We start from the raw sequence: 11,027 nt of genomic DNA on the forward strand, positions 1-11,027 counted from the left end.
TAGAGAATTCTTAAGAGACCGGGATATGAGCAACTACGGTCACAACAGGGATAACGCGGAACCCTAGAAAGCAGAAGAAGATCCCCCTCGTCTGGCGATCAATATGATTTTTGGGGGGAACAAGATTAATGATGTAACTTTATCGGCAGCAAAAAAGATGAAGATATCGATAACCCATATCAAGAGATTCCGGGAAGTCACTGAGGACGACATCACCTTCACGGAGGAGGACGCAGATGGACTCCTACTATCACACAATGATGCCTTGGTAATCTCTCTTATGTTTTAGAGTTTAAGATTAAACGTGTTTTGGTACACCCGGGGAGTTCAGCCAACATTATCTAATGGAGAGTGCTCGAACAAGCCAAGCTAACCAGAAGCATTATTCCGGCCATAAAGCTCATCGCCGGGTTCAATTTGGCAAGCGTAACAATACGAGAGGAAATCTTGCTGCCCACGAATGCCGATGGGGTAATGAAAATAACCCTTTTCAAAGTAGTAGATGGCGATATGGGTTACAATATCATTCTTAGTAGACCATGGCTTCACGATATAAAGACCGTGCCATCAATATACCATCAACTTCTGAAATTCCCAATGCCGGAGGGAATTAAACAGATAAGAGGAGATCAACCGGCAACAAGGGAGATGAACGTGATCTCAGTTTTTAGTAGCAAAGGGAAGAAGCATGTGACATAGCAATTATAGGAACCATCGCCTTATCTCGAGCCAAATGAAGTCAACGGGGGGGAGGAGTCGTTGGAATACTATCAGGTACCAATATATTTCCAGGTACCATAAGATACGGACGCAACCAAATCCATATCGGAAGAACTCGAGCAAGTCCCATTGTTTGAGAAATTCTTAGAGAGGAAACTCCACTTGATGACAGGACTAAACCCTAAGCTCAGTAAAAATGCCTTATCGCAGAGGTCAGAAACAAATTCGTCAAAGAAGAGGTAACTTGTTTGCTTAATATCAGTTCAATCCGGGAGGTAAAGTATCTTGAATGGCTAGCTAAGTAGTAGTAGTTACAAAGAAGAATATTAAATTTTACATGTGCGTAGACTATAAGGATCAAAATAAGGCATGCCCAAAAGACTCTATCACATTGCCAAACATTAATCAAATGATTAATGCGAAGGGCGGGCATGAGTTGATGAGTTTACTCGATGCTTACTCTGGTACAACCAAATCAAGATGAACCCGGAGGATCAGGAAAAAACTTTGTTCATAACGAACTTCGGCACATATTGCTATAATGTGATACCTTTCGGGCTTAAGAATGCTAGAGCCATTTCTTAGAGGCTTGTAAACAAAATATTTGAGAAACAAATAAGGAAAACCATGAAAGTTTACATAGATGATATGTTGGTTAAGTCTTTGAACGTAGGTGATCGTCTTAAACACCTTAAAGAAACCTTTGACATCCTAAGGAAGCACAACATGAAGCTTAACCCCGAAAAGTGCGCATTCAGAGTCAGCTCTAGTAAGATCTTGGGGTTCCTGGTGTCACAAAGGGGGATCGAAGTCAATCCCGATAAAATTAAAGCCTTCGAGGACATCCCTGACCAGCTATCAAACGTGAAAGAGGTTCAAAGGTTGACAGGAAGAATGACCGCTTTAAGCATATTCATTTCCCAGTCTTCGAAAAATGTCATCACTTCTTTTCACTTATCAAAGAGCAAAATAACTTCGAATGGACTCCGGAATGCCAACAGGCTCTGAAGGATTTGAAAAGGTATTTATCGAGACCTCCATTATTATCAAAACTGAAGGAAGGCGAACAATTGTTGATTTACTTAGTGGTCTCGGAGGTAGCGGTAAGTGTCGTTTTGGTCCGTGAGGATGAAGGTACGCAATCTCCTATCTATTATATTAGTAAAATTTTAACGGGAGTGAAAACACGCTACCCACATCTCGAGAAATTGTCCTTAGCTCCCGTAGTCGCCGCTCGAAAGCTTGGGCATTATTTCCAATGTCATCTGATAGTCGTGGTGACAACCTTTCCCCACCTAAATATCCTTCACAAACCTAAACTTTCAGGTCAATTGGCCAAGTATGCAGTCAAAATGAGTGAATTTAACTTAGAGTATAAACCTAGAACTACGACTAAGTCACAAGTTTTGGCCGACTTTGTGACCGATTTTAGTCCAGGATTGTTGCCTTTGGCTACCAAAGAAGCAGTGATGGTGTTAGAATCGACATCGAGAGTTTGGACCTTGTTCACGGACGAAGCTTTGAATGTGAAAGGGGTCCGGTTTTGGTGTAGTACTAATCACACCTTCGGGAGAAGCCCTAAGGCAGGCTATAAGAATTTGTTCCTCTGACAAATAATGAAGCTGAGTATGAGGATGTGATTGCAGGACTCGAGCTGTCCCAGGGGATGGACTCTGAGCTCATAGAAATCAAATATGATTCCCAACTGGTAGTAAATCAGGTCTACGAAATATTCGAAACCAAAGAGGAACGCATGAAACAATATGTAGTGAAAGTCCAGGCTCTGCTCTCACGGTTCAGGGAATGGTCAACTGCCCACATCCTGAGGGAAGAAAATGCGGAAGCAGAAGCACTAACCAATCTAGGACCGTCCACGGAAATGAAGGGATCAGGCTTCGATACAGTCGTGCAGCTTATGCATTCGGTATTGGACGCGAACGGATATCATGAAGTAAACGTGACCAAATTGGTTAGGGACTGGAGGAATAAGATCATTGACTATCTCGAACACGGAAAGCTACCCGAGGATCCTAAGGCATCTCAGGCGCTGCGCACTAAAGTAGCCTGATACTGCTTCAAGGGAGGTCAATTGTATAGAAAATCTTTTCAAGGCCCGTTGGCCTGATGTTTAGGAGCCTCCGAAGCTAATTACGTCATGAGAGAATTTCACGAAGGGATCTGCGGAAATCACTCGGGTATGGACTCTTTGGTATTAAATCTACTTAGGTCGGGATACTATCGGGCTAAAGGTTACCCAATCATTTACGTGTACAAGTCACTGGGGTGGTTAGGTAATCTTTGGCTCGGTAGAAAAGTTCCTAACGGGGAAGAAATGCTTGCTACCGAACTAAAGATTATCCAACCACTCACTAGTGGGATCTTCAAAGGAGCAACACTTCCAGTGTTCAAATTTGCATTCTTCGCATTCGAACATTGGGGGGAATGATATGAGAATACGGCAACATGACTGCCACATAAATCGAGACCATAAAATTTGGGAACAAAGTCATATCATCGGGACCGAGGACTGCGCGGCCAGTCCCGTAAAAACAAGTTGTAGAAAGCAATTTCTTTTTAGCACAACGAATGCTTATGTACTTTTGAAAATGGAAGGAATAAAGTAAAATCCTTTTATTTTTATCTTGTATCTTGTCCAAACAATGAATTAATTTTATCATTTGAAAGTTAAACAAGTACTTCAAATGCTAGTGCAGGAATAAACAAGAGACGTCCTCTTAAAGAGCACCGTAAACATAAGAGGGACCTCTCTTATGAAACTCTCACAGAAAAGGGTTGATTCCGGAAGAATTTATGTCCGAAATCCAAATGTTATTGGGAAAAAATGCACTCGAACCTCATATAACTCGACGCAAAGAGAAAAACTTACGCAATACTTAAACGAAAAAGTACTTTTATGCCTCGGCAGCTTGTCCTTCTAGTGCAGCAAGGCGAGAAGCAATTTGATCCCGCTCGGCTAACACTTGATCCCGCTCGGATGTAAGTTTTTCTTTATCAAGTATCAACCTCTGAAGGCCTTAAGAAGCAAGGAAATTAGCCTGCAAATCAAAAGTTTAAATAAAAAATCTTGTCGTAGCAATGTTAGAAGAAATAGTATAAGGAATAAAGATCGTGCCGCTGCTACGTTGTGCATGGCATTGTTTACCATACACTCTCCCAAGAGAAACTGTATTTTATTCTTATCTTTCTCTGAAGCCAGAGGCTTCAGGTAATTGACAGGTTCCACCAGCCAGGACATCAGATGGCACCCGGTAGAGACCGAGAGGGAAACACTCCTCCTCATTCTTCTCTGAGGATCTTTGGAGGGGGTGAATAGTTATGCCCCAAATTTCCATGAACTTGGGATAGGGGAGGAGGGACATCTTCCTCTCGAGTGTCTGTGGCCGGTGGAGATGATGTAGCAGTTGTTGTTGGCGAAGGCAAGGTTAGCGAAGAAAGAGATAAAGTTGATGGCATTTGTAGGTTGAGAAGCAGCTATGGCAAAAGCAGTGCTAGTTATTGGTTGCTCATCAATCGAAGACAGAAGAGAGCCGGTACCCAGCCTCACGGTATCGGGAGAAGGGACTGGGAAAGTTGGCATCTTCCACTTTATCACACTCCCCTCAAAGAGCCTAGACGTGGTCCCCGATCGATGTAACTAGCTCAACAGATTGAGCATTTTGTTAAGATGATGAAGGTCGTCATCTTCAATGTAGAGAATCCCCCTCATCACCGGCTCCTCCATCATCATCAATCACCATAGTGTATGTGGTTGGCTCGAGCGCGACGCTCTTCGCCTTTTTATTTTTACCCTTGGCCAAAGAGGACCGTTGTATTTTTGTTGCTTGTTCTCCGGCCGGGGACTCCAAGAGGAAGCACTTGCACCGGAATTAGGCTCGATGACACTTGTTCGGGTGAAGGCCTCATGCGGCAACCTCGCCACATCAGCAGGATTAGCCAAAACGTCCTCCTCGGGGACGGTTACAGAGCCCTGCAGAAGACCTGAATTCAACAAGAAGGAAAGTTAGCTAGTTTTCCTATATGCGAGGTAAAAACAAGATAAGTTCAACTTACCATGGTTTTTGTCCTTCCACCCGTATTTAAGGGTCGGTTCTTTCCACCGGCGGGTCTTAGGCGTAGTGACATTCAAAATCTTCTGGACCCATTGGTCCAAGCCTTCAACCCTTGGTGGTGTCCACCGAGTTGCTGAAATAATGAAAAAAGAAGGATCAGTGATAGCATGGGACAACCTTTCACCAGAAGAAAGGACAAACGTTGAACTTACGAGTATTATTCCATGATTCAGGAAAGGATAGAGTTTTGGCCGGGATGATGTCCTTGGTAGCAATTACAATGAACCGCTATATCCATCCATGATCGTTGTCATCATCCATACTGGTGAGCAAAGCATGGTGACCATGTATGCTGAAGTTTATCATTCCTCCATGAAAAATCTTCGGGGAATAAAGGTTCATTAGTAGAGCCAGGGAGAGCTATTCCCCTGTCTCATGGCATAAACACCGAAGACAGAGTACCGTCCGCCACATATAAAGGTTCACATGTGCCAAGAAAACCTGGTAACAAAAGTAAAACTCCAAGATTACGGAGTCAAGTCCCCCGCTCAATGAAAATGGGCCTAAAGTAAAGGGGAACGTGTAAACATACTTAAAATCCTTCTTGGGGAAGGTTACCTGGTCCGCTAGATCGGGAGAGATGATGTTCAAATCATGGCAACCACAGTCTTCCTTCACGATAGGGATGCTAGAAGGACGGATGTAAGAAGGATATACACCAACAGCCCATGTGCGGGAGTTAGCAGAAGGGAATTTCTCTTTGAATTCCTTAACCGTAGTGAGCTTTCTGGGGATAATGGGGCTCATCGTATGAGGAGCAGCATCATCAGTGTTTTCTTTGTTCATTGAAGAACTAGAGTTTTTGAAAGAGGAGGCCATAGTTAATAGAAAAAAGTAAGGGTTTCTCTGAAAAAAGAGGTTAAAGGAAGTTGAAGGCAAGCGTGAGTTGAGTAAAGAGAGTTTGAGAGAGTTCAAAGAATTATGAAGTGTAAAAGAAAAAGATTGAAGTGTATAAGTAAAGAAATAGGCGGCTAAAATCGTGGCTATTATTACCTCGAGAACCAGCAAAAGTATAGATAAATCATGGGATGATGCGTGTTCGTGCATTAAATGCGGAGAGACGTGCGTCTAATCAAGCGTCAGAAACTTTTCAGAGGGGGTCAGTAAATTTTCCGCCAAGAAAGGTATCTTCACCAACTTCCCGGTGACACAAAGATGTGCCACCAGAAAGCAGAGGGACTATCTATATAGGGTAAATTATGTTCATATTAAATGCTCGCATAATAGAGCGACACATGGAGCCGGAGACAAATGAAGAGCGAGGCAAGTGGAAATCAAGTCCGGGCAGCAATCTCGGTCGTCCCCGAAGGGAATGTTGCTCATAAAGACAAACAAATGTCTGCCACCCGATAGTATTTAATGAAAAAATATTCTGCAATATTAAATACATAGTCTGTTATAGAGAACATGGTATTCATAGCCTGCCTTTACACATTCATCAATGGCCCCCATAATTATCATTTAAGAGGGGTTTGATCCTATGACATTGTTCTCTAGATGCAGCTATAAATAGTGACTTTAACAGCCATTGTATGAGACACGAATTTTCTGATAAATTTATGTTATATATTATTCAAAAGCTCAATGACGTTTTGTTTCTTGCTTATTAATATTGTTATTACTTCCTTCAAAAGTTCTGCTCCCGTAACCAAGTTATCTGCTGTCTTATCTAGATTTCAACGCTGAGTCTTGCATTCTTATTTAAGTTATTTATCATTTTGGGATCAAATCGATTCGCTTGTCTATAAATCACGTATAAATTCAACGGTACCGTTTTACGGGTGAACAACTGGAATGATTTATACATTTTTAATGGATTTCTTTAAACAATACAGAGTTTTGACCAAATTTATTGGGTTCGGTCGAACCCGTAACCGACATGCTAGTTGCGCCCCTGTATATATATTACTCACTCTGGTCCACAATAAGTGACCAATTTAACTTTGGCACACCCATTAAGGAAATACGAACTCCTAGAGAAAAAAAGATATATTTACTAAATTAACCTTAATTAATTATTACCTTGACACATTGGAATATGTAAATAAGGGCAAATTTTGAAAAAATAAAATTAATTCCTTCTTGATTATGTAAATGAACACTTATTTTGGACCAAAATAAAAAGGTAAGATGGTCGTATTGTGGACCGGAGGGAGTATATGTTAAATCTCTTTTAACTTCTTTTTGTGTTTACTTCCTTGTATTTTGACACTCTTTAGTTAAATATCTTGCTCCCCCACCAGTAACCGACATTTTAAATTGAACCAAAGCACCTCTAGAGACATGGCAAGTATTTTCTGTAGGTGCTTCTACCCTAAGGGCAGAAAGGCTTATTTAGTCTCAAAATTTTGTAGAAGGCATAGTAATTTTGGCAAGGCAGTAGAATCGAATGGCTGGCACTTAGTAGGGGTTTTAATTGCATCTGCAACATCCTGAGCAATGGAATTTAGAATTACTGTTAAATAAGACAAGTTCATACCACCCTCCTAGTTACTCAAACTTTGATCTTTGCACTATGACCTAGCATATTGAATCATTGACGATAAGTCTTCAATAATAAAATATATTTCCCAGGGAATCTGTAATAATTCTAAACAACAAAAGAAGAGTACATTTGCAGCAACAAACTAGCTTCGGCGCCTACCCATGCAATCACGTGACTATGCAATTGAGCCTTTCGCCAGTTCTTATTCTTCAGCAAATTAAATGTTTATTTCTTTTTTGTATTTAAGTAGTATCAGTTTCGAAATTTACTGACACAATTACTTTAGATCCACGTTGGAAAGATTCAGTAAAGGAAATAAAACGCTCTCTATCAAAAGGTCATCTATTAAAACCACTAAGACCTCTTGTGCACGTATCTATGATTTAAATTTCATGAGTTCAATTTTGTTTATCATTGAATTCATTATATTTTTAAACTTATAGGTTCATATCAATAATCTATTATAATTTTAATGGATTTTTACGCAAAAATTTATGTTTCATATCAAAAGTTATGAGTTCAGTTGAACTCGATGTGAGAAGGCTAGATCCGCTTTTGCTCTATGAAAGCATCTCAACCATCCCATGCAGCATACCCCCCACAGTAGTCATTCTTTAGCAAATCCAGTATAGTATTACTTCTACGTGTTCAATTCAATGCAACAATTTGATTGTTTCTATCATATTACTCTCTTTATTTTTGGGGTTATTTACAAATCCAGTATAGTATTACTCTCTTACCCTCTAGTTATAACACCTCAATGGTATTAAGGATAATTATCCATATATAATCACTGAAATTAGTGATTTAAAAATAACTGAAACCTTTTATTGAATTAAATTGGAACTGATTATGCATTATCATATCAATAAATATTCGATAGATTTTAAAACTATTACTCCCGACGGACTCTTTTACTTGTCCATTATACTAAAAATATATTTTTACTTTTACTTGTCCACTATATTAAATCAAGAAAAAGATAAAAAAAAATTATTTGTTTTACCCTTATCATTAACTACTTATTTCCCAAATCATTTCTCGCTACTTTTGAAAACACTATTATTATTATTGATAAAATTTTAAAATACATACTTCATTTATTTTTTCTTAAATGAAGTGAAAAGTAAAAAAGTTTGAACAATTAAAAGGTAGTCGAAAAAAACACGAAGCCTTGGGAACCCAAGGAAAAAAAAAACACGAAGCCTCTCAAACTCCAAGAATAGAAACTTTCTTGTCAAAGATTAGACTGCTTTGAATCTCTACCACTTTGGAATTTAAATCAAAGAAAGACAAAACATCCATTTTCCCAATAATCAAATCTTCCATATAAAACTCCAAGAATAGAAGCTATGTTGTCAAAGATTAGAATGCTTTGAATCTCCACCTTTTTGGAATTTAATTTAAATCCAAAAAGAAAGAGTAAAACAAGACAAAACATCCAATTTCCCAATAATCGAATCTTCCATATCACAAGGCTCATTTAATGTTTGCATTGGAGTTTTGCATGTTTTTTATTTTCTCTATGACGCTGAAGATGTCTGTTTTTTACGCATACTTTAATTTAATTTAATCATCAGTTATTAAACAAAAACACATTAATTATGGAATAAACAATGTTTTCAAGGTTCTGATCCTGTCGACTACCACCGTCTCTTCTTCCAAGGAGTGTAGGGTTTGAAAAAATTGTTAACTGGAAACTGAAACAGAAAAGTACCGTTTTATGAGGTAAAATGTAACTTCATTGTTTAAAACTTTTTGTGGAAGCTTATTCACGATTAATTAAGGTGTATAAAATGTCACTGTGGGGATCGAAATAATAGTTACTAAAGCAAACTTTAGACGGTTAAATAAAATAATAAAGAGAAATATATCAAAACAAATATAATAATTTAATACAGTATAGTCAATTCACCTATATATATATATATATATATATATATATATATGAGCAAATCACTAATACAAAATGAGAGTAAAAAAATATCGAAAGAATAATCTCATAAAATTCACGGTTTGCACTCTCTCCATATCTCTTAAGGACTATATGGTGTATGTGGTGTAGTGCGAAGGAAGAATCCTCTTATAGAAGTCCAAATTTTTTTTCACCACGTTAAACATTAGCCAAATAAAGCAAATTTGTATTTTTGTTTCATTTTAGAACAAATAAAATCCAATTATAGTAAATGTTTTGCCCTTCCCTCAAAAAAAATAATCCAAAATGTTAAGAAAATTAGGGCAAACATATGACATACATATAGGTTTTTTTACATAAACAGATTAAGATGGAATATAACGACGTGTAATTATTTATAACTGGTTAGAATACACTAATAAGAATTCGAGTTCGAAAATATTTGAACTTTATAGCATTGATTTTAAAATTCTACCACATTTCATCTAATTTATGAGTTCAAAAATCTACTATATCTACTTATTTAGTAGGACTTTTAACACTTTTTTTAAAAATAACTTTTAACATAAATAGAGTTTATATAATTCAAAGTTAGTGGGTTTGACTAAATCCATAGCCTCTTCAATAGATATTCCCTGATAATATAAAAAAGTTTTAATGTATATGAATTAAATTCTCGTGAAAATACAGGTACGTTAAAAAGCAAATCAACTGCATGTATATCGAATTCGAGCACAAAGTAATATATACAGCAATATCCTTTTTGAATAGGTTAGAGAAGGACCCTATTCTTATTTACTAAGAGGGAACAGCGAACACAGAAATTGCATATATAATATAGTTAGAGCCTACAAGGGAAAGAGAGCTTCTTTCCTCGGAATTAATAGAAGATTAGAAGTTTGGAATCATGTGGAAATCATTTAATGCACAAGAGTGAGAATCAAACTTATAGGGTTCTTCAAATCTTTTTTAATTTAGGAGTATCATTTCAGAAACCTCGTGATACATATACATTTGCAATAAGGTGAAGGTTAATTTTAAATTTTTCTCTTGAATCCATATACTGCAGGAATTTTTTAATTTTCATGCTAGCTTAACTTTATATATTAAGGAAAAATGGCATTGTATAGCCCCTCTCTCAATATATATATATACTGTATGTTATGTATAAAAATTATACAAATTTTATACACTTTTTTTAACTATCGAATATAAATAATTTCTGGCACTGACTAAAAGTGATAACACCCCATATATTAAAGATATGATTAAAAAAATATATGTTATGATCCATATTTGTAATGACTTAAACTTTGAGAAGGTAGTCACATTGTTTAATATAAAATAAGAACTGGCAATTAAGGTTCACGCTCAGATTTTTTCACCATCATTTATCAAAATGAATTTTTACTTATTTGGTCCATTAAAGTGATCAAGTTTATACATCAAGGGCACGCAAAAAAAAAGAACTAAGTGATTACAAGTGTATCCTCTCTAAACCCTTTTAGCTTTTCTTCTTTATTTATTTTGCATTCTTTAATTGGGTGGATTGTATGGGTGGAAGAGGGAGGAAAAGAAAAATAAATGAACAGCTCAGTGCATTAGACTCTCCTTACGCGCGAGGTTTGGATGTGTGACCTTCAGATCATACAACAAGAACTTTTATTGTTGCGTCAAATGCTCTCGTTCACTATGTTTGTTGAATGGTAGTAATTTTTTTTTTGTTGTTGCTTAGATTTTTCATCCAAGTGTTATGATCGTTGATCAAATTAATAAT

Source organism: Nicotiana tabacum, chromosome 17 (genome assembly GCF_000715075.1).
Source record: "Nicotiana tabacum cultivar K326 chromosome 17, ASM71507v2, whole genome shotgun sequence".
In the NCBI taxonomy this organism is placed as follows: domain Eukaryota; kingdom Viridiplantae; phylum Streptophyta; class Magnoliopsida; order Solanales; family Solanaceae; genus Nicotiana; species Nicotiana tabacum.